The sequence below is a fragment of the Lithobates pipiens genome, unplaced genomic scaffold, assembly GCF_037356315.1.
Source record: "Lithobates pipiens isolate NorthernLeopardFrog02 unplaced genomic scaffold, aLitPip1_a1.2 Scaffold_18, whole genome shotgun sequence".
Taxonomy (NCBI): Eukaryota; Metazoa; Chordata; class Amphibia; order Anura; family Ranidae; genus Lithobates; species Lithobates pipiens.
This window is the reverse complement of record NW_027507758.1, coordinates 50,986,552-51,005,163: the sequence shown is the minus strand read 5'-3', so window position 1 is coordinate 51,005,163 and position 18,612 is coordinate 50,986,552. Positions and strand designations below refer to the sequence as shown.

At 41.7% G+C, this 18,612-nt stretch overlaps 1 protein-coding gene and 1 pseudogene across 2 annotated transcripts in view; both read right to left on the bottom strand.

The window, feature by feature from the left end:
• Positions 1–18,612, bottom strand: part of THADA (THADA armadillo repeat containing) — a 930,763-nt gene that overhangs the window by 284,092 nt on the left and 628,059 nt on the right. The window lies entirely within an intron of this gene.
• Positions 11,247–11,695, bottom strand: LOC143989376 (ATP synthase F(0) complex subunit C3, mitochondrial pseudogene; annotated as a pseudogene).

Here is an 18,612-nt window from a genome sequence, read left to right as displayed (position 1 = left end):
CTGCCACAGGAACTGTTTGGGAAAAAGATGGTGTGGTTGTTTTTAAGGAGCACAATACGATGATACTTGAACAAAAAAGAGCTGCATGGTCAAGTTGCCAGAAAGAAGACTTTACTGCACAAGTTCCACAAAAAAAGCCTGGTTACAAGATGCCCAACAACACCTTGACATGCATCATTGGGCTTTTTTGTGGCATTGGCACATTAAGAGCTTCCTTCTGGCAGCTCAACCATGCAGCTCTTTTTTGTTCAAGTATCATTGAATTGTGCTCCCTAAAAACAATCACACCGTCTTTTTGAAGAGCAGCCTGTATTTCTCCGGAGGTTACTTGTGGGGTTTTCTTTGTATCCGGGGCAATTCTTCCACCGGTTGTGGCTGCACTCTTTCTTGGTCTATCTGACCTTGGCTGGGTATCAAAAGAGCCCTGAATATTTCACTTCTTAATAAGGGATTAAACAGTACTGACTGGCATATTCAAGACTTTGAGCATCTTTTTATATCCTTTTCGATCTTTATAGAGTTCCATTACCTTGTTACGCAGGTCTTTTGACTGCTCTTTTCCACCGCCTCAAGGCTCAGCATCTAGCCTGCTTAGGGCATCCAAGTGAGAGCTAACAAATTCATTGACTATTTGGACACTGACACTAATTGTGATTTAAAAATCCCCAAATGTGGGAAATGAATCTTTAATTGCCACTTTAACCTGTGTGTGCCACCTTCTGTGTCTGTACCAAGGCCAAGCATTCCAGGGTATGTAAACTTTTCATCAGGGCCATTTGGGTGATTGCTGTAATCATTATGATTTAAAAAGTATGCAAAAAATTATGTGATAATAAATGGCTTCATGTGATCACTAACAGTTTTTTGGAACGATTAGTCATATTTTCAATATAAATGACAAAATTTCACAATTTCAGCAAGGGTTTGCACATTTTTGAGCACAACTGTATATCATCTGTATATTTAGCTGGTTTTCTGAAGTTCATCTTTAAAAGTAAAAAAAAAAAAAAAAAAAAAAAAAAAAAAGCAAACAACAAGCACAAAGCAGCACATGGCTTCTCTTTTAATGAAAAAGTTGGCTCCACTCAAAAGAAATTGTTACAGAATGAAGCAAACAACCTACTATCTACTCATACCTCATGGAGACTCCAGTGGTGTCAAAATGTACCCTTTGATTTAAGTTCTTCCAAAAAAAACATAAACAAAAAAAAAACTGCAAACTAATCACTCTTGTGCCTTCAACCTTATAGCAGTAAATACTGCTGCCTCTGAATGAAAGTCTTACGAGATTTGGAGCGTGATATGGTGGCTGCTTAATGTTCTCCTTGTTGGGCAGATGGACGTGGGGACCTATAGATCAAGCATCTCCCTGCTTCTGTTCCATCTACTCTGTGGATCTGCTGCTAATTGATCATTACCCCACCAGTCATTAGATCACCAGTTACTGGGGGGGGGGGGGGAGCGGGGCAGCTCTGACATGTGGAAACAATCCCTTTTTCCCTACTAAGACTTCCAACTCCACACAGAGACAGTGGGGTTGATTTACTAAAACCGGCGAGTGCAAAATCTGGTGCAGCTGAGCATGGTAGCCAATACGTTTCTAACTTCAACTTGTTCAAGCTTTGCCCAAAAAAAAAAAAAAAACTACAAAAAAAAAAAAACAGAAGCCGATTGGTTTCTATGCAGAGCTTCACCAGATTTTTGCACTCTCCCATTTTAATAAACCAACCCCATTGTGTGTTAAGGAATTGCAAAGAAAGGGAAATCAAGATCAGCTACAGGAAGCCTACATGCAGTATTCGTGACTAGTCCTTTGCCCTCTGCTTACATTTTTGGGCCCAGTTTCCACAGTTCAGGTCCCCTGTACATACTGAATAAACAGCGGCTATGGGCTTTTGGTGAACCCTTTTTTGTAATCCAAGCAAACGGGCGAGATCTTTGACCTTCAACCTCTTCCCATCCGTGTTGTAGCCTACATTGCCAAGAGGCCGTCAATAAATGTGCTCCTCGTGCGCGCCTCACGCTCTGTGATCACTGAGTCAATGAAACTCGGTTGATCACAGATTGGAGTAAGGGGCCGGTCCCAGCCCCTTACCACATGATCAGCTGTCAGCCAATGACAGCTGATGACATGATGTAAACAGAATATCGGTAATCGTTTTTTTTTCTCTTCTGAAAGCGTGAAGAGAAAGAAAAGGTGATCACTGGCTTCTGTGTAAGGGACAACGGTCCAGAAGAGGAAGAGGCACAGCCACCCCATTTGTGCCGCCTACCAGTGCCCACAGTGCATATGAATGCCCACCAATCAGTGCCCACCAGTGTATATCAGTGCCACCTATCAATGCCCACCAGTGTATATCAGTGCCACCTATCAATGCCCACCAGTGGTGCCAATCAATGCCTCATCACTGCCACCCATCAGTGCCCATCACTGCCATCTATCAGTGCCACCTATTAGTGCCATTCAGTACCACCTATCAGTGCCCATCAATGCCACCAATCTGTACCCATCAGTGCCAATCAGTGCCCAGTGCCGCCTTATCAGTGCCCATCAATGCAGCCTATCGTGCCCATCAGTGCAGCCTCATCAGCGTACATCAATGAAGGAGAAAAATGACCTGTTTGCAAAAGTATATAACACAATATAAAACAGTTTTGTATTTTTTTTTCTAAATTTTCTGTGCTTTTTCATTTTTTAAACAAAAAATAAAAAAATCCAGCAGTGATTAAATACCACCAAAAGCATTATAAATACATGAAATGTATTTTGATATTGTTTTGGCAATTGGACGTGAAGTGAAGGTTAATCTCCCCAGTGAGACACAAATGGCAGAAAAAATAAAATAAAAAAATCTCTGAGAGAGGTTATAACCTTCCCATAGGCCCCTTTCACACGGGGGCAGTGCGGCCGTTGGCAGTAAAGCGGCACTATTTTTAGCGCCGCTTTACTGTCGTTTTAGTGGTGGTATTCAGCCGAAAAAGGGTTAAAACAGCCCGCAAAGCACCGCTGCAGCAGCACTTTGCCGGCGGTATAGCCGCACTGCACCATTGATTTCAATGGGTAGGAGCGGTTTAGGAGTGAATATACCGCTCCTTCACCGCTCCAAAGATGCGGCTAGCAGGACTTTTACCATCCTGCTAGTGCACCGCTCCAGTGTGAAAGCCCTCCGGCTTTCACACTGGAGTGAAAGGGCCCAGGTTTTTACAGGCGCTGTACAGGCGCTATTGTTAGAGCTGTAGCGCCAGAAAAACACCTTGTGTAAAAGGGGCCTTACTCTATTCATGAAAAAAAAAAAAAAAAGTTTCGCCTAAATTTCTACTGTAAAGCGGAAGAGTTACACCCGTTTCTTAGTTTATTAAAAGTCATCAGCTACAAAAAGCATAGCTTCTGACTTTTAATACCTGCCTCACAGTCCAACGATGTGGCCCCCTGGAGGCTCTTCTCCCACTCCTCTCCTCGGCGCCGTCATGGTAACTGTGGGCACCTGGCACCTGGCCGTGGCAGCTTATGGCTTCACGGCCGGGCGAGTCGCGCTGTGCTCCCCTATTGGCCAGCCGATCTTCTGGGACCCGAGTTGTGTCCCAGAAGATTGCTGGCAGGGAGGGGCCACCTAGGGCAAGAGGAGGAGTCGCCTAGGTGGTTGAAGATAGGAAGCAGGAAGTGGGACAGGAAGTCCCACAAAAAAAGGGTAAACCCCCCCACCCAAAAAATGTGGAATATCAGGGGCGAGGAGTACTTAAAGCGCAAGTTCCACTTTTGGATGGGCTTTAAAAATGCCATATATGTATCAGATAAATGATATTGACCTCAAAACGATAGCAGTGGAATACATAATGAAATAGATTTACACCTCACTGTTACTTATGTCTTTTTCATTTCCTTGGCTTTCACGGTTTATAGAGAAATTTTGCAGACTGAGACCAGTGCTGGGCACAGGCCGTAATAATGTCGTGGTTTACCAACTTTCCTGAAACTTTGTGAGGTCGAGGAAATTCAATATTTAAAATTAGAAAAGAATGTAAAGTCGCACTTCGTGCCAAATGAAACCTACTTTAAATAGACACATCATAGAAGCGGTCTTCTAAAAGTCCATTATCTGAATACCCTCCTATAACAAACAACAAATAAAACAGACCAGAAAGGAAAGCGAAAAAGGCCTTTAAAGCACGCCATGAGTCATCCTGTGGAAGATGATTATTCAGGATTTATACAGAGGTAATGAAGGGAAACACTGCTACATAAACTGTAATTACACATATTAATATGGTCTAGATTTACCCTGTTCCAATTGAGTTAAGTATTTATTTATCTTCTACAGATGGTGGAAATGGATATATCCATTTACTTTAACATTCCAAAAAGGGTGGGTCCGTTCAAAGGAGGCTAAGCCAATTCATCATGAGAAGGCATTTTATAACATACAAAAAAGACCATGTAAATGTTCCAATACTAACATGGAAATTATATAAGGTTCTCTGTTAAGGCTCCATTATGAAAAAAAAAAAAAAGGGAAAAATAGAGAAATATCAGGCATGTGTAATGTACGATGGGCTTTTTTTTAGTTTAAAAAGAAAAAAATAATTGTTTATTAAAAACACTGGCATTTGCTGTACTAGACTATAAACCAGGTACCAATTTGTAGTGGTAGTAGCAGGACGAGGGTTGCATGATATTTCAACCATCGATAATCATATTTGGATAAGAAACTTACCAATGCACTAGGCGCAAGGGTCTCCAAACTACGGCCCTCCAGTTGTTTAGGAACTACAATTCCCATCAGGCCTAGTCATGTCTGCGAGTGTCAGTTTTACAATGCCTCATGGGAAATGTAGTTCTGCAACAGCTGGAGGGCAGTAGTTTGGATATCCTTGCACTAGGGTCTTCGGTTTAAATCCCAACCACGGCACTACCTCTGCCTGGAATTTGCATGTCCTCACTGTTCCTGCAGGGGTTTCCTCCGGGATACTCCGGTTTCCTCCCACACTCCAAAGACATGCTGGTAGGTTAAATGGCTCCTGTGTAAATTGGCTCTAGTACAGTCATGGCCAAAAATATTGACATTTCGGTCAGATAATGCACCTCTTTGTCCAGAAAATTGTTGAAATTACAAATGTTTAGGCATTCTCGTGTCTATTTCTTTTGTTTGTTTCTCCATGAAAAAAAGTGGAGAAACAAAAAGCTAAATCTGACACATTCCATGCAAAAATGTAAAAAATGGACACGGTCTCAAAATTGTAAGCCCTTGTACACACAGTCGGACATTCCGACAACCAAATCCGTCGGATTTTGTCCGAAACTGTTGCATACACACAGTCGGACAAAGTTGTCATAAAATCAGATCGTACTTAACGTGATGACGTTATTTTGTTAGGACGGGACTACGTTCAGGCTAGTAGCCAATAGCTTTGGTCTAGGAATTTGATCTGAGCATGCGTGGCACTTTGTCCGATCGGAATTCTCTACACATGATTGGACAAAGTCCGATCGGATCATGTTGTCTGAAAATTTTATAGCCCAGCTGGAAAATTTGGTCCGTCGGGTACTCCGACAGAAACAGTCCGATGGAGCCCACACACTGTCGGATTATCTGACAACACGGTCCTATCGGACATTGTCCATCGGAATGTCCGACCGTGTGTACAAGGGCTAAGAAATAATTGCATTCCAAGTTTGTGATGCTTCTGTAATTTGTAATTAAACTCACCTGTATCAATTAACAGGTGCTGACAATATAGAAAGCACATGTGGCAACCAATTAAAATGGTGAAAAATGTACTCAACCTGTTGTGTGTCTCTGTGTCCCACACGGAACATGGAGAAGAGAAAGAGCAGCAAAAAAGTGTCTGAGATTTGAGAACAAAAACTGTGGAAAAGCATGGACAATCTCAAGGTTACAAGTCCATCTTCAGAGATCTTAACCGCTAGCCAACCAGCGCACGATGATGTACGTTGGCACAATGGTATGGCTGGGCAATTGGGTGTACAGGCACGTCCCCTTTAAATCTCGTCATTGTGGGTGCGTGCCCGCCGTGTACTCCGTGACCGTGCCCGCGGGTCCCGTAGACTCGATGTCTGCCGGGGGCACGCGATTGTGTCATGGAGCGGAAGAACGGGGAGATGTAAACAAGACATTTCCCCGTTCTGCCTAGTGACATGACAGGGATCTACTGCTCCCTGTCATGTCAGTGGTAGCCCATCCCCCCCACAGTTAGAACACCTCCCTAGGACACACTTAACCCCTTGATCTCCCCTAGTGTTTAACCCCTTCCCTGCCAGTGTCATTTATACAGTAATCAGTGCATTTTTATAGCACTGATCACTGTATAAATGACAATGGTCCCAAAATGGTGTCAAAAGTGTCCGATGTGTCCGCCATTAAGGTTAGAGTTATGATAAAAATCACAGATCGCCACCATAACTTATAAAAAAAAATAATAAAAATGCCATAAACCTATCCGCTATAATTTTTGCACAAACGCTTATTGCGTTTTTTTTTTTTTTTTTACCAAAAATATGTAGAAGAATACATATCAGCCTAAACTGAGAAAGAAATTTTTTTTTTTTTATATATTTTTGAGGGATATTTATTATAGCAAAAAGTAAAAAATATTGCTTTTTTCACAAGTGTCGCTCTTTTTTTTGTATAGTGCAAAAAATAAAAACCACAGAGGTGATCAAATACCACCAAAAGAAATCTTTATTTGTGGGAAGAAAGGACGTCAATTTTGTTTGGGTGCAATGACGCAAGACTGCACAATTGTCATTTAAAGCGTCAGTGCCGTATCGCAAAAAGTGCTCTGGTCAGGAAGGGGCTAAATCCTTCCAGGGCGGAAGTGGTTAATGTTCCTGTGTCCACTGTGCACAACATTGTCAAGAAGTTTACAGCCCATGGCACTGTAGTTAATCTCCTTGGACATGGACAAAAGGGAAAAATCGATCAAAGAGTTTGCCAAAACTTACCTGAGGAAGTCAAAATCCTTCTGGGATTATGTGCTGTGGACAGACAAAATTAAATTGCAGCTTTTTGGTACAGCCCATCATTCTACTGTTTTCATAAAAAGAAATTAGGTTCCCTGATGCTTTGGGGTTGCTTTGCTGCTTTAGCTCTGGATGTCTTGACCGTGTGCATTGCATTATGAAATCTGAAGACTACCAAAGAATTCTGGGGTGCAAAGTAGGGCCCGGTGTCAGAAATGTGGGTCTCCGTCAGAGGTCAGTTGTCTTACAGCAGGACAAGGACACAAAGCAGACATAAAAAAAAGACAGAGATGGTTTAAAGTGGAAGTAAACCCATGGATTTAAACAGTTAAAAAAAAAAAGGCATGCCGGGAATGCTAACTGCACATTGGCTGTGCTCTCAGCCAAACTATCAAACCATCCAATGGCTGGTGTCATAACGAATCACATGTGCAGCACCATAGCAGTTGAAGATTAAACAGAGGCAAAGATGGCAGCTTCCTTGGCTGAAAACAATAGGGGAGATTACTTCCACTGTAAGACAAAGCACTGGAGAGTACTGAACTGGCCAGAAATGAGTCCAGATCTAAATCCCATAGAGAACCTGTGGAGAAATTTCAAAAACTGCAGTTGGGAAAAGGAACCCTTCCATTCTGAGAGACCTGGAGAATTTGGCGAAGGAGACTGAAATTCCAGAAGAGAGGTGTATGAAATTCATTGATGGTTACAGGAAGCAAATGATTTCAGATACTTTTTCCAAGGGGTGTGCTCCCAAATATTAAATTGAGTGTGCCAATGATTTTGTCCAGTCCATTTTTACATTTTTTTCGTGGAATGTGTCAGATTTTGGCTTTTTGTTTTGCTACTTTTTTTTGTCATACCAATACAAAGGAAATAAACATGAGAATGCCTAAACATTTGTAATTGCAACAATTTTCTGGACAAGTGGTGCATTATCTGACAGAAATGCATGGGTGCCAATATTTTTGGCCATGACTGTATGTGCATGAATAATTATAGATTATTAGAGTTAGGGACCTTAGATTGTAAGCACCTTGAGAGCAGGGACTGATGCTAATGTACAATATATATGTAAAGCGCTGTGTAAATTGACAGCACTATATAACTACCTGTAATAAACAAACAAATAATGGAAGCTGTCATTCTCCAACTCCCAAGGACCATTCTGAATATAGGGCAGTATCTTCGGTAATGCTGAGCGCACTGCTGCAGAACTCATCTGAGAGGGTCACAAAATCAAGGAACTGTGACTTGCACACTTTAGAGCAGGGGCCTCAAAGTCCCATCATGCCTCTGCCTGTGGGAGTCATGCATGTAACTGTCAGTCTTGCAATGCCTTATGGGACTTGTAGTTTCACAACAGCTGGGGGGCCGCCAGTTTGAGACCCCTGCTTTAGTAAAACCCTTTATTGACCTCTTGACGTCCGCGCTATAAACGAATGATGGCCACAGCGCAGACCGGAATTTCCAGGAGGCCATCATATGTCCCGGCCCCTTACCATGTGATCAGCCGTCAGCCAATGACAGCTGATCACATGATCAAAACAAAAGCTTGGTGATAGTTTTTTTTTTCTCCTTACGCTGACAGCGGAGGAGAAAAAAAAAAGGCGATCACCGGCTCACCTGCAAGGGACATCGATCCCGAAGAGGAAAAGGCAATTATGCCTCATCTGTGCCACCTGCCAGTGCCCACCAGTGCCACATATCAATGCCCACCAGTGGTGACAATCAGTGCCACCTAGCAGTGCTGCCTATCAGTGTACCTGATCAGTGCCCATTATTGCCACCCATCAGTGCCCATCACTGTCACCTATCGGTGCCCATCAGTGCCGCCTCATCAGCGTACATGAATGAAGGAGAAAAATTACCCGTTTTAAAATGTTATAACAATTATTTTATTCGGTCTTTTTACATTTTTTTTTAACAAAAAAAAAACGCAGAGGTGATCAATTACCACCAAAAGAAAGCTCTATTTGTGGGAAAAAAATGATAAAAATTTAATTTGGGTACAGTGTAGTATGGCCGCGCAATTGTCATTCAAAATGCATCAGCGCTAAAAGTTGACAATTGGTCTGGATAGGAGGGGGGGGTTTTAGTGCCCAGTAAGCAAGTGGTTAAATATAGTACCTGGTGATCCTGCCATGAAGGTTCTGCCAAATACTTCGTTCCAGAGCCGTCTCTCATTTTTTTTCCGAGTCCCTCTGGCAGCCCCCCCTACCTCTGGCCACATGCGGTATTGCATGTAATAGAAGTCAACGTGGAACAAATTATCTTCGTTAAGGATTAGCTCAATAAAGGATACGCTATACTGATGTACTCACATGTAACGCTGTATTATTATCTTTGTTAAAAAATAAAGAATTTATAAAAAAAAAAAAAAAGAAGGATGAGCTCAGGCGTGTTCGAATACTCCACGTGCAGAGCCTGCCAGGAAGTTGGTGCATTGCTGCGCTAATCACAGGCAGTGAGACATTGCCCGATCTCTGCAGCTGCACCTTCAAAACACTAGAAAAGGTACTAAACAAATAGAAATAGGGAGGTCTATTGTGCCAAGACCTAGTAATATTTTTGCCTGGAACTCCATTTTAAGAAACATGCTTACCAAAGTGGATGCAGCATCTGTCCCCCGGCACCTCGAACACTGCCTATCGCACGATTCTTATAGCTCCCTGAGCAGAGAGCTGGTGACTTTCAGCAAGCAGCTCTCTGCTCTGCGCCTCCTTGCTCACTGGAGCGCAGGGCTGTGAAAGGGGCGAGAGTGGCGGCTCGCTGAGAGGCTGAGCCGGATGCCAGTCCAGGCATGTGGGCAGATCTTGACTTCATTATGGCGATCCTGCCCAAGCCCGGAATGGCTCTGTGACATCAGCCAACAGCCAGCTTCAGTCTGCTGAAAACGGGTCACAGGAATGCAAAACAAACTGCTCTCCTGTGATCCACAGAAGTACAGCCAAACAAGCTTTGGCTGTTCTCCTTTAAACTTTTTAGCTGTGATAAACAAAATGCAGCCATCAATTAAAAAAAGAACTTGGAAACAAGTGTCCAGACAAAGCAAGGCTCCAATGCTGGCTTTGCACCTGCAATAAATTTGGCCAATAACAACTACTATGCAAAAAGTGGCAAAATACATCCGATGAGACTATTTTTTAAACAATCTGCATTGCTCATTTTCATAGGTTGAACCTCGTCCTCTTTGTGCCACATTTTTCCATTGTGGTGTTTATACAGTGTTTTATTTCGCCAGGCGAAACAGCTGTATTTTTTTAAGGACATTGCCGGGAAATATACGGTCCACGGTGATGTCAAGTTGCCTCTTTTCCTTCTCTCCGAGGAGGGAGCTTAACAGGGCGAGCATTGTTTAAACCGCTCCCTCAGAAACGTGAATATTTATAGTGTACACATAATTTATACAAACAGGACCAAGGGCATGCAAGCAAACTTTTTATGACTTTGGGTCAGTGTGACAGGAGGAGGTGGAGAGGAAAAAGCTTACAGAAAAAGAAAAAAAAATGCAATTATGTAAGTGCTGGGAAAGGGTGCTATGGAAAGCGTGTTAAATCACTCGATGCTTGTGTGTGTGTTTTATTTTTTTTATGTATTTTAAAAAGAAGTCTAATAAGTGACAAACATGTCGTAATTATTTTCTGTGCCAGCATTTCCATAACAGCTCCTATTGTAAAGTTCTCAGAAGTGTGAAATTAATCTGACATGAATAGTAAAAAAAAATGGCAAAGACTAAAAAACATAGTATAAATTGGCCTTTTCGAATTCCCGGTGTTGACCATATGGAAGTTACGGATATCAATGTTAAATGCTCCTTGTGGGCAAGAAAATAAAGCAGGCACGGTAATGGATAATAAAATTAAGGGTCGAACAGTCACTCAAAATAAGGGTTCCACAGTTATATTCATAAGAAAAAAGACCCCACACAAAACATAAGGCCAAGACACATGTTTATTTCTTGGACTGCATAAATGCATTTGATTTTGTGTGGAAGCCATCAATACTTATTTGCCAAAAAGAAAAAAAACACAACGTAATTTCAGCTGAATTTATTATACCGGCTTAATAAACAAGACATTGCAAAAAGCAACTAGGATGAAGAAAGTTAAGTAAACTAACCAACAATTCAATGAAACTTTGTTCTACCTTATTTTATTTTGTATTTTAAGTTTTTCCATTTTTAATGAAAGGACTTTGAAAATATGGTCTGTTTGCTTGACAACACAACATTTCTTGGGAGCAACAGCAAAATAATGTTTACAGCTGTTCACCTGAATGTCGACATTTCCAGCCTCATTAACATGGAGGATAAAATCGGGAAAGCAATCATCAAACCAAGCAGACCTATAACCACAGGCAGGGCAAATCCAAAGATGGCGTATGAGAACAACTGCTACTAAGGAATGATTTCTGGCCAATAATGAGACTTCCAGAAATTGTTCCAATACCAGCGCCAGAGCCAGCCACACCGACACTGGCAGCACCAGCACTAATGAATTTAGCAGCAGTATCAATGTTCCTACTCACTGCACTGGTCTGAAATTCCCTTAGTACCAGCTGGGTGCATGGTTTTTGTGTCCCACCGAGGAGTGTGTTTCCCCCTTCAGTTCAGACCTCTGGCCCAGACCAAACTGATACAGAAATTGGTCTGTATAGAGCCCTGGACCCAGCATGAATTAGAGAGGGGGTAGAGACAAACTTTACACAGGCATACATGATCAAGGTAGGTGTGTGTGTGCTAAAATGGGGAGTCGGGTCACGGCTCAGCCCCTTGGCACCAGAGGTCCAACTGAATGGAGAACCTGTTCTACTTTAGTTTTTATTATAGGTCTGTGAAGGGGACACGTATAAGTTAGTGTTAGGTACCACAGATACCGGGGTGCCTTGGCGGGGCTCTGTGGCTTACGCATGCGTTTGCAAATGTGTACAGACTAAACCCCTTTTTTTAATGCACACTGTTAGGTTATTTGGTAGTCTTTGGGCTGGTGGTAAGTAAGGCTTGTTTTTTTTCCTCGGTTTATCCTTGGGTCTGTTTGTACCTGTTGTTAGCCTTCTAAACTTCTTACTGCGATAGCCAGCTATTGGTGTGAGCAGGTGGCGTCTTTTTGCATCACTGTAGTGCTTTTTGATCAGGCATCTCACTGACACCTGTGTTGCCATTGTGCTGGGTGTTCAGTGTGCTCCCGTGGCACCCCTTCAGTCCACCTGCTCTCACCTATCCATCAGAATGCATGTGCCTCCACTGTGGGGACACTTATAAGTTAGTGTTAGGTACCACAGATACCGGGGTGCCTTGACGAGGCTCTGTGGCTTACGCATGCGTTTGCAAATGTGTGCAGACTAAACCCCTGTTTTTAACGCATACTGTTAGACAGGTTATTTGGTAGTCTGTGGGCTGGTGGTAAGTAAGGCTTGGTTTTTTCCTCGGTTTATCCTTGGGTTTGTTTGTATCTGTGAAGGGGTATAGCCAACCATTACTTGCCCTGGAATTGGACCATGTACCCCTTTGCATTTCCCATCATTTGACTTCACCTTTGTACCATCTTAAGAACAAAAGACGGCTATATTATGCCCACATCTGACTGCAATCTAATGTACTGAGCTATGGCCTTTGTACAAATCTGTATCTATTACAATGTCGGACTTTGAAGCAAAATGCAAGGTCCACTTTGTTGGCCTCCCTCACTCTACTTCTCTTGGGGAAGCAGAGGATCCCAAATCTCATGGGCTGACACTCCAGAAGCGCATTCTCATAGGATTTTCCTCAGCTTTCCCAGGATCCCCTCAGAAGACCAAGCAATATCACCTCCACTTGGTGAGAACAGCAGAAGCTTGAGGGTAAGGTGGGCATTATTTACATTTTTTGTTCATATTTTTTTTTTCCAATAATTTTTTTGAAAGTTTTCAACAACATTCTTTTTTTTTTTTCTAAGTAAAGCTTTTAGTAAACATTTTCCATGAAATACAAATGGAAGGCACATTTGGGAACTACAAAAGTACATAACAGTACAAGGCACTGCTAAACTTAACAATAGGCACAGATGAGAACATTGGCTTTTCTTGGAAATTTATGTTCATTCATTTTATTTTTTGTTGCTTAATCTACTGTTTTCTTATCAGGAGGTAGACGGCTTCCACATATGCAGATCTTATATTTAGATGCAATGCCCGCTTTAAAAAAACATTTTTTTGCATCCTTGTCAACATGTAATAATGCTAAAATCTTAGACAATATAATCATATCAAACCAAGCAACTCCCTGCTCATTGGATTACCTTTACATAAACTATCCCCCCTTCAGTCCATAATGAATGCAGCTGCAAGACTCATCCACCTTACCACCTTGTCCTCCAACCCTCTCTGCCAATCCTTCTACTGGCTTCCACTCATCCAACAAATAAAATTCAAAGTGCTAACAATAATTTACAAAGCCATCCATAACTCTGCCCCAACTACATCACTAACCTAGTCTCAAAATACCAACCAAGCCCCTATCTTCGGTCCTCCCAAGACCTCCTGCTCTCTAGCTACCTTGTTACCTCCTCACATGCTCGTCTCCAGGATTTATCTAGAGCTTCTCCCATCCTTTAAAACTCCCTACCCTAATCTGTCTGACTGTCCACTAATCTATCCATCTTTAGACGATCCCTGAAAACCCTTCTCTTTAAAGAAGCCTATCTTGCCTCTAACTAACACTGTTTTACTTCCTCCATCAGCTCATCCCCCACAGCTATTATCTTTTGTATCAATTGACCCTCCCTTTTAGATTGTAAGCTTTAACGAGCAGGGCCCTCCAATTCCTCTTGCACCAAATTGTAATGTAACTGTAATGTCTGCCTTCATTTTGTTAAACGCTGAGCAAACTGTTGGCGCTATATAAATTCTGTATAATAATAATAAAAATAAAAAGCAGAGGCTGGCGTTTAAAGCCAATTGTCTAAACAGGGCTTTTTAAGCAAGGGGCTGGTTTACTGCCCTTCACATTTGGGGGGGGGGGGGTGGGGCAGCGACCGTGGCCAGTGAGAGTGGAAAATGCTCCAGCATTAGTGCCCCATCATTGGTTTTAATAGGAGGAATAGTGCCCCATTTGTGGTGTCAGTGGTGCCCTATCATTGGTGTCAGTTGGTGGAATAGTGCCCCAAGGGCCATATTAAGGCACACAAAGGGCCACATCCAACCCCTGGGCCACGGTTTGGAGACCACTGGTCTAAAAGATAAGTAAATCCATGCAGATGAAGGTGTATGCAAACCTAATATTTTCTTGTAAGAGTCAAGCTCGTCCCCACACATCCCTATTGTCCCTTTAATGTGATGGCACAGGCCATTAGGGAAGTTCAGGAGGTTGCAGAGCTTTGCATACAACTTCAGCTGCAAAAGTTGTTTTCAAGGAAAGCGACCTCTGTATATATATATATATATATATATATATATATATATATATACACATATAAAGTGCCTTGCGAAAGTATTCGGCCCCCTTGAACTTTTCAACCTTTTGCCACATTTCAGGCTTCAAACATAAAGATCTAAAATTTTAATTTTTTTGTGAAGAATCACCAACAAGTGGGACACAATTGTGAAGTGGAACAAAATCTATTGGATAATTTAAACTTTTTTAGCAAATAAAAAACAGAAAAGTGGTGCGTGCAAAATTATTCGGCCCCTTTACTTTCAGTGCAGCAAACTCACTCCAGAAGTTCAGCGAGGATCTCTGAATGATCCAATGTTGTCCTAAATGACTGATGGTGATAAATAGAATCCACCTGTGTGTAATCAAGTCTCTGTATAAATGCACCTGCTCTGTGATAGTCTCAGGGTTCTGTTGAAAGCGCAGAGAGCATCATGAAGACCAAGGAACACACCAGGCAGGTCCGTAATACTGTTGTGGAGACGTTTAAAGCCGGATTTGGATATAAAAAGATTTCCCAAGCTTTAAACATCCCAAGGAGCACTGTGCAAGCGATCATTTTGAAATGGAAGGAGTATCAGACCACTGCAAATCTACCAAGACCTGGCTGTCCCTCTAAACTTTCAGCTCAGACAAGGAGAAGACTGATCAGAGATGCAGCCAAGAGGCCCATGATCACTCTGGATGAACTGCAGAGAACTACAGCTGAGGTGGGAGAGTCTGTCCATAGGACAACAATCAGTCGTACACTGCACAAATCTGGCCTTTATGGAAGAGTGGCAAGAAGAAAGCCATTTCTCAAAGATATCCATAAAAAGTCTCGTCTAAAGTTTGCCACAAGCCACCTGGGAGACACACCAAACATGTGGAAGAAGGTGCTCTGGTCAGATGAAACCAAAATCGAACTTTTTGCCCACAATGCAAAACGATGTTTGGCGTAACCCTCAACACAGCTCATCACCCTCAACACACCATCCCCACTGTCAAACATGGTGGTGGCAGCATCATGGTTTGGGCCTGCTTTTCTTCAGCAGGGACAGGGAAGATGGTTAAAATTGAGGGGAAGATGGATGCAGCCAAATACAGGACCATTCTGGATGAAAACCTGTTGGAGTCTGCAAAAGACCTGAAACTGGGACAGAGATTTATCTTCCAACAAGACAATGATCCCAAACATACAGCAAAATCTACAAAGGAATGGTTCACAAATAAACGTATCCAGGTGTTAGAATGGCCCAGTCAAAGTCCAGACCTGAATCCAATCGAGAATCTGTGGAAAGAGCTGAAAACTGCTGTTCACAAACGCTCTCCATCCAACCTCACTGAGCTCGAGCTGTTTTGCAAGGAAGAATGGGCAAGAATTTCAGTCTCTCGATGTGCAAAACTGATAGAGACATACCCCAAGCGACTTGCAGCTGTAATCGCAGCAAAAGGTGGCTCTACAAAGTATTAACGCAAATGGGCCGAATAATTTTGCATGCCCCACTTTCCATTTTTTTATTAGTTAAAAAAGTTTCAAAAATCCAATAGATTTCGTTCCACTTCACAATTGTGTCCCACTTGTTGGTGGTTCTTCACAAAATATAAAAACTTTATATCTTTATGTTTGAAGCCTGAAATGTGGCAAAAGGTTGAAAAGTTCAAGGGGGCCGAATACTTTCGCAAGGCACTGTATATATTTTTATATATATATATATATATATATATATATATATTTTTTTTTTTTATTATATGCCTAGTTCCAGTTGTTCATCATTGTGACAGGTTTACTTTAAAAATAAGTGCTGGGTTTGGAAGATCATTCTCATGCTCCACAAAAAAAATTGGTTATGTTTAACCAATCAATAATCCAGTACAAAATTCCTACCCTGAGTCCAGAGCTGACATGTTTTTTCTTCGATACTTGAACTTGAAGAAACCAGGGGAATAGTTGACCATGGCACGAAGAACATTTGACGATCACAGGGAGCTTGGAAACCTCTAGAAATTTGCTATGAAAGCAGCTATTTTTCTGTACCACAAGAGAAATTACTCTGAAATAGCGATTCCAAGTCTTACTAACCCCAACGCATAGTAACAGTCCTGAACCCTACGATGCCTGGGTTTTCCTTTGTTCAGAAAGATGCTATACATTATATCAACAAACACTGCTGTGCAGCATTAGAGCAATGCAATGATCCTTATATTATCTCAACCATTTGCTGTTCTATTTTTAGTATTTCAATGAATGTGAACATTTCCATAAAAAAAAAAAAAAGGCATTCCAAACCGTGTCCATTAATATTCCCTTGACGTCAGCAAATTCTTAACTTGTAATGGAGCAATGAAGCCCACAGATCATACTTGAGATATAGCTGATGGAGATGCTGCCTAAATTCAGATAGAAAGACTAAAACTATAAAATTCACAAAAAGAAGTATACAATTGAGAAGCATACCTCCTAATGCTATTACATTATATTTTTGATCCAATTAAGATTAATAGGCTTAGATTTACATGTGCACCACTTCATGATCAACCCCATCCATTCAGCAATCTATAGGGGTAATTGGGATAATTTATTGTGCTTTCACCTTTTAACCCTTTCATGCCCAAGCCATTTTCTGACATTTGTTGTTTACAAGTTAAAATATGTATTTTTTGCTAGAAAATTACTTAGAACCCCCAAATATTTTATTATATATATATATATATGTGACATAAAATATTCAAACAATCACCATTTTATTCTCTAGGGTCTATATATATATATATATATATATATAGACCTTAGAGAATAAAATGGCGATTGTTTGAATATTTTATGTCACACAGTATTTGCACAGACACTTTTATGAATTTAAAAAGAAAACAAAACAGTAAAGTTAGCCCAATTTTTTTGTATAATGTGAAAGATGGGGCGGCATAGTGGTGTAGTGGGTAGCACTCTCGCCTGGCAGCAAGAAGGGTCGCTGGTTCAAATCCCAACCACGACACTACCTGCATGTTCTTCCTGTGCCTGCGTGGGTTTCCTCTGGGTACTCCGGTTTCCTCCCACACGCCAAAGACATGCAGGTAGGTTAATTGGCTTCTGTCCAAAATTGGCCCCAGTATATGAATAGGGATTGTGGGCTCCTTGAGGGTAGGGACCGATGTGAGTGTGCAATATACAGGGGTAGGGTCAATTGTAGACACTCACTCAGGTTGAACTGGATGGACTGGTGTCTTTATTCAACCTTAGTAACTATGTAACTATGATATTACGCCGAGTAAATAGATACCTTACATGCTTTGAAATTGCTCACACTTGTGGAATGGCGACAAACGTCAGTACTTAAAAATCTCCATAGGCTATACTCTTCCTACAGATTACTAGTTTAGAGGTACAGAGGAGGTTCTGTGGTAAAATAATCACTCACAATGATCACAGCGATACCTCACATGTGTGGTTTGAACACTATTTATATTTGGGGGGGCACTTATGTATGCATTCGCTTCTGCGTGTGAGCACGGAGTGATGGGGCACTTACATTTCTTTTTTGTTATTAATTTTTTTTACACTGTCTCTTAAAAAAAAAAAAAAAAAAATTCTGATAATTTTTATTGCTGTCACAAGGAATGTACACATCCCTTGTGACAGTAATAGTTAGTGACAGATAGTCTTTATGGAGGGATCTGGGGTCTATTATTATTATTATAATACAGGATTTATATAGTGCTAACAGTTGGCGCAGCGTTTTACAACAGTAGGGCAGACAGTACAATACAGGAGGAATCAGAGGGCCCTGCTCCTTAGAGTTTACAATCTAGGAGGGAGGGTCAAGTGATAGGAAAGGGTAATAACTGTGGGGGAGGAGCTGATGAAGAAAATAAAAGAACAGTTGTTAGGTGGAGGCAGGGTAGGCTTCTCCAAAGAGAAAAGTTTTCAGGGCTCTCCTAATAGTGGATAGACCTGACAGATTGGGGTAGGGTATTCCAGAGGATGGGAGCGGCTCGGGAGAAGTCCTGGAAGTGAATATGGGAGGAGGTGATGAGGGAGCTGGAGAGCAGGAGGTCTTGGGAGGAACGAATAGGGTAATTAGGTTGGTATTTTGAGATTAGGTTAGTGATGTAGCTGGGGGCAGAGTTATGGATGACTTTGTAACTTATTGTTAGTATTTTGAATTAAATTTGTTGGATAAGTGGTAGACAGCGGAGGGATTGGCAGAGAGGGGTAGCAGACGCCAAATCCCTACTTTGCACTTAA